Source organism: Ciconia boyciana, chromosome 1 (assembly GCF_034638445.1).
Source record: "Ciconia boyciana chromosome 1, ASM3463844v1, whole genome shotgun sequence".
Lineage (NCBI taxonomy): Eukaryota > Metazoa > Chordata > Aves > Ciconiiformes > Ciconiidae > Ciconia > Ciconia boyciana.
Window position 1 is genome coordinate 175,006,999 of NC_132934.1, and position 6,187 is coordinate 175,013,185.

Consider the following 6,187-nt stretch of genomic DNA (forward strand, 5'->3'; position numbering starts at 1 on the left):
GTTAAAACTTTATTAAAAGCAGAATCTAAACAAATGCCTTTCTCCCCTGCTCACCCTCCCAAATTCCTTAATGGAGAGTTTAAATGAAAATAGAAGTTCAAAATAAGTTCAGTTACTCTTGAGAAGCTCTTATATCTGAACATTCTGCAATGAGAGTAATTTGTTATATATTAACTGGAATCCTTAAGAAGCCAAATTTTAGAAAGGTGTTACTCATACTAGCAAAAATTACCACATATTGCTAATATCCCATACTCTTAAATATCGTGTTCTAATTACACTCACAGGCTAATGAATATAATCTGAGTTTTTAAACCTTTGAATATTCTCTGCTGTGTATTCTCACCTATAAACAGTGTCCTCACTTGACTGAAGTGGATCAAAATTTTGCCATTGAATTCTGCGGGGGACAGGATTTCACCCACTATGTGGGCAATGCCAAATCTGCTGCATCTACGAGCACAAGACTTCCATCAGACACCCGTCTTCAGTAAGATTTTGCCCTTTGTGCAAAAGATCAAGTGGAGGTGTTGATTTTGGCTGCCTTGGTTGGGGACTGCCAGTTTGGGAATCCTGTTGGAACCTCAGGTGCTTCTATATATTTCAATAGTGGAAATAGTTAAAAATTGCATTTTTACTTTTTGTTCAACCTTTTCTCAGATAGATACTCCCTGTTGATACACAGCATCCCTACTTTACAATTAGGCTGTTGCAGTATGCCCTGCCTGGGATCACCCCTCTTCTTTGTGGAGGTAGCTGTGTTTTCCCAAAGTGTTCAGCATGTTGTTTGTGGGTTTTACTGAGCTGTAAGAAGCAGTTTGTTGATCTATGCAGGGTAAACAGAGAACCAATGCATTTGTTGAACGTATCCGTGATACAAGTTAAAATATAGATATCTAAGTCAAATACTGTTATTAAGCAGATGTTGTACTCATAGAAAATTATATTGTGTCTACAATCAATGAGGTTACATCACTGATGATGGTAACTTTGTTTTCCCTAATACGGTACAGGAATTTTTTGAACAGGATTATGACTACATTATTGATACATCAGCAGTACAAATCCAGCCAATGTGCAATAGGTTAAATGAGGTATATGGTAAAATCACCCTTTAAAACTCCAAAACTCCGGAGAGGCTAAAACATGGAAAGATCTACATAAAATTTCCTTGCATAATTCATGGCAAGGTTCAGTATCATCTCCATTAGAGCCAATATAAGGAATACAAAGACAATTTTAAAACAACCAGTGAAACATTTAAATGTGCCCTGCATTCAGACTTACTGTGGAGATTCCAGTGAATCTTAGAGTGCATTTCTTAGTTTAACATTTGTTTTGCTAATTCCTCCATGTCTCCATGGATTGTATTTACTGTTCTGTTGCTAATGCATTTTAAAGCTTTAAAGCTTTTAACCTTTAATCTCCACTTATTCAAGTGAGGTTAAGTGATCTTTTTCCTTACCTTGTGTCCAAAAACAGGTCTTCAATCAAACATTCTTCTGAAAAGACCACACTCACATTTACCTATATCCTCATAAGCTTCCTTTTAAATGTGGAATCCTTTCTTAATGGTAATTCATAAGAAACATATTAAACAGCTAGTGCAGAATTCAAGAGCAAAATAAACACTGTTTCCCCCCCCCCCCGTCCTTTCTCATTTAAAGAGGGAGATACAAAGCACACTTGATGGAGAACAGGGTGCTTCACAGCAAAAATGATATTACATTTATTTGAAGTAGTAGTGCAATACTGCTACTGTACTGTAACACATAGATTTTACTGAGATAAAAGCAGACCTTCAGGGAAAAAACAGAAAATCGGACATGCTGGATCAAGGCAGATATGTTTTTAAACAAATCAACTTCAGAATTAGTTTTGTCAGTGTAAGAACTGAGTTATAATTAACTCAACAAAGACTTCAGGAAATAGCACTGTTTTTAAACATTCGGTCTGTTTTTCCTTTGGCATTCCTCCCTGATTCAACCCCCAGCACACTAGTTGTACCTTCTGGAGGTGCCTTCATCTTTCTCTTGATGAAGAGGGAGCCTGGGAGACCAGCTCAGAGCAAATGCCCAGCCTTTAGACAAAGAAAGTCAGGAGTTCATGTTCAGCCACCTCACACTGCAAGGAGAGGCACACAAATACTTGAAAAATCTGGTTCTAATATGCCCCTTTTCAAAAATGGCAGTTTTGCATCTTTGTTCTTGCTGTGCATGGGTAAGATAGGAATCCGACAACAGCAGAAACAGAAGGTCTGCAGAAGAGGAAACATGTAGGCAGGAGGCTATACAGCTCCTCTGATGAGTCTCTTAGCGAAAAAAAAGAATCACTTCTAGAAATAAGATTTGCAGCGTAGCTAAATCCAATTCTCATTTACTCTTTGGCCTCTAGGTTGAAATTCCCAACCAAGTCCCCGGTTAGCTATTCCGAGATTTGCTAATGGGATCTAACTACATGATTTGACCATGAAATCTCTCTTCTAAAATTTTGCATATCCTCCAACATTTTATATTAAAACTGTATTTGAAAACTGAGATGATGTGGAAGTATCAGTTCAGAGAGATGCTGACATACTGTTTCATCCTATGTGGCTTACTGAACACCAGTCAGTGTCAGTCTTAAAATGAGGGCAAATAAATGAGAAATCCAGACATAAGAGGCTACAAAAACCGGGACTTTCAGTCAATAGCTACAGATCCAAAGCTGGCTGTTGTCAGTGGGAATTCTTCTGCTTACCCTGCAATCTTTCAGTCAGTCTCCAAGCAAATCGTACAGCAAAATATTGTTTCGGTATCAAAAGCTCAGGGTTGTTCCTTGACTATTTTGTTCGCATGATAGAAACTTAGGGGAAATTTGAAACCGAACTAGTTCAGTAACTTGTGGAAAGTGGAAATGCAGTTGACTCTCAGATGATGTAACAACATAAATATCATGCTCAGTGGCATTGCATACCAGCAAATACCTTTTTTCGGTGTCCAACAGTATTAAAAAAACCTTTAAAGGAATCTTGCGGTAAGTTTGTTCAAAGATAGTATTCTAGGGTGTTTCTTTTTTCGTTTTGGTTTTAATTATAGCAATTGCTGTAATAAAAGGTTCTGAGGTAAGGACTTGTGCATTCCATTCACTCACTGCCGTGTTTAATTCCTATCACTGTTCAATCACTTGTTACTTTATTTTTAGGGGCAAATTTATAGCAAGCTGCTGGATCACATGTACCCAAGTATTTGAAGTATCTGCAGCTGCTTACATTGCAGGAGATCCAAGCTGCATTCCTGTCATGAATCATAGATTTGTGAGGGCAGAGCCACAAATATATATTAAAAAAATGCAGCTTACACAGCTCGCAATCAGATTTTAAACAACCTTCCCAAAGGATCCACAGTGCCAGGAGAGCTGAGGCACTCATTCACCCAGGTTATGATCTCTTTCCTGGTACAGGGCATCTTTAGGTACTCATTAAGAGCTTTGGCTGGGATGATGTTTACTGGAAGCAAACAATAGTCACCGTGTGACTGTAGGTAGACAGGATAATTAACAGGTAATTAACAGAAAATCATTCAGGACCAACTTCCCGGGGGGGTTCCACTTTCAAAAGCCGAGGCACAATGGATTTTGCATTGTCATTGATGTAAATTCTTTCCTGCAGGATTTGCTTGTGCAAGCAGGACTTGCACCTATAACTTACGTCACTTCGCTAGAGGTGAGAACGTCATCAAATCGCACGTATAAGTTACTGTTGGTGAAATAGGTGAGACAGGAAAGCTATCATTTGAAAAATCGGTCTGTGGCGAATAGATCTATGTATCAGTGAATATCTGTGTGTGTGAATGGACACGGCCGGTTTAGTTCATTCTCAATTACATTCTCTGTTCTGAGAATGCTGACAATTGCCGGGTCACTGAAAATGTTTGGGACTAAAAAGTTTCTCAACTGCTATTGTGACCAGATAACAAAAATGAGAGTGATTGCTGTTCATCACTAGTAATTGTTTTGTGATTCAGTTTTAGCCTCCAATCATGAAGGAAAAAAATTATTCTGTGACACAGATATCAACCCAACCAATACAAACAGAGTTAAACAAACAGTTCATGAACAACATGTAGTCTGAAATTAAAGTTTTCCACCACTCCCTTTTTTTTTTTTTTTTTTTCATTTACAGACTGGAATAATTCTGAAGGGAAAGAGGGTAAGTTCATACATGAGTCACTAACCAGAGAGGGCTAAACTACTTGCATAGTTTGAAAAGTTCTCTGTATAATAAGATTAAAATAACAATGTAAGCATGTTCATTCAACGAGTAATAATTATAATATGAAAATGAGAATTGGTTAGAATCCCTTGTGCTATATCAAAAATTATATAATTTTATTATATGAGACAAGAAGTCTCAAATACTACACACACAATGCAGATGAGACTGTTAGATTGTAGAAAGTTTCAACTGAAGCAAAAGCTGTATTTGCGAATCATTATTTGAACCTCAATGCGTATATTTTATCCTCCAAAATGGCCACAAAAACATTTCTCCTCAATTTCTTTCATATTTTCCATGTCTTATATCTCTTCCTGCTTTTCTTTCCTAACCTACAATGCCAATTTAATGATTCAAACTTAATTTTCCTCCCAGGTCTTTTTTTAACAACCCCCCCCTGTTCAGTCCCCTGTTAGTTTATAATCAAACTGTGGTCATCTTATTATTTGCATTTGTTCTTCCCGTCCAGAGGAGATATCTATAATTTCTTGAAGCAGGGACAACATCCAAACATTCGTCTCGGATCGTAAGAAAAGACTGAAGAATAGTAAAGAGGATTTTCACAAAGCAGTATCTTGGGAAGATGAGAGTAATGCTTTTTTTTTCGCTATTTAAAAGTCTCTGATGTGCTTGCCCAGGTTCAGTGCTGAAAATACACCAGTTTTGACATGTATAATGTATATGTATAATGAAATGAATATGTGTCAGTGCTTTTCTAGGATCATGCATTTGAACAAATAGTTACCAGGCAGACACAACAGTAGTAAACTTGATATCAGGAGCACATTACCTGATCACATGGAGTAAAGAGCACCTGAGAGTAACAGTAGACTGGGAAGGAACCTATGCCTTTTTTTTTTCCCTTTTATTTTTTTGTGGATGCCTTATCTACATTACAGAAGGATGGATAGCTATGAGTTCAAACAAATACCATTTCTGAGCTCCATCATGCAACTTGTCAACTGTGTTTAACTTCCCTCTAAATCAGCTATTTATGTGATTTCTTAATGTTGGGTTTGGAGATAAGAACAAAATGTAGAATGACTTTTGTTTAAGAATGCCTGTCTTTTTTATTTCTGAATATTATTATAATGTTTTATACCAGGTTTTAAAGGCACAGACATCTGTTCAATGTCCATAAAATGCTATCAAATAATAATGACACATTATTTATAGGTATTGTAAAAGTGCTACCTGTAAAAGGGTTTTCTGAGGGCAACAATATATTACTGTCCAATCCATGCTGACCAGCACTTCTTCGCAGACAATTTGCCACATTTGGTATGTAAGTGCATATTTACGTGGACACACGCAAAAGCCCTGAGATTCTTTGCCGATACTAAGAGCAAGCTGAGTGCAAGCCAGCTCCGCCTGGAAGTTTTATGGCTCTGTTAGTATGGAGTGCTCCTGAGCTAAAATACCCTTCCTTGCGCAACACTCTTTGCCATGGAGATAGGCTCTGTTGTTAAAGAACAATATATGATTCTACAGATTTTCCTAAGGTTATTGTTTTGGATTGATGACAGTGCCTAAAGAAACACATGATATCATTTCCTTCAAATTCCTTATAAAAGTTTGTTCAAATATTTGTTAAAGAATTGCAGGGCAAGCATTTTCACAGCTAATTTGAAATCTCTTTGATTTCTCATTTCTTCAAAAATGTTGCAGTTAATCAAACAGCAGAAACAGCACCATATGTTTAATCTCAATTAAATTAGAGAATAATTTTGCAGAGAACAAAGAGAACAAAGATGTAGTCAATGCAACTATCCTAATTTAGACTCCAGTGTTACCAGGACAAGAGCCTCTTTTTCAATAAGTCTGTAACATACCTATGACACCTTTTTCCCCAGTCTGGCTCAGACTTCTGGCTGCTACTACAATACAGGCTATGTTTGTTAGAAAAAATTCACAAAAAACAGAGCACGTCCC

General features: G+C 37.1%; 1 long non-coding RNA gene across 1 annotated transcript; it reads left to right on the forward strand.

The window, feature by feature from the left end:
* Positions 1 to 3,646: 3,646 nt before the first annotated feature.
* Positions 3,647 to 5,096, forward strand: LOC140648317 (uncharacterized). The gene is made up of 3 exons (XR_012041171.1): positions 3,647 to 3,703; positions 4,163 to 4,189; positions 4,725 to 5,096. It is a non-coding gene; the product is annotated as an uncharacterized lncRNA (long non-coding RNA).
* Positions 5,097 to 6,187: the final 1,091 nt, after the last annotated feature.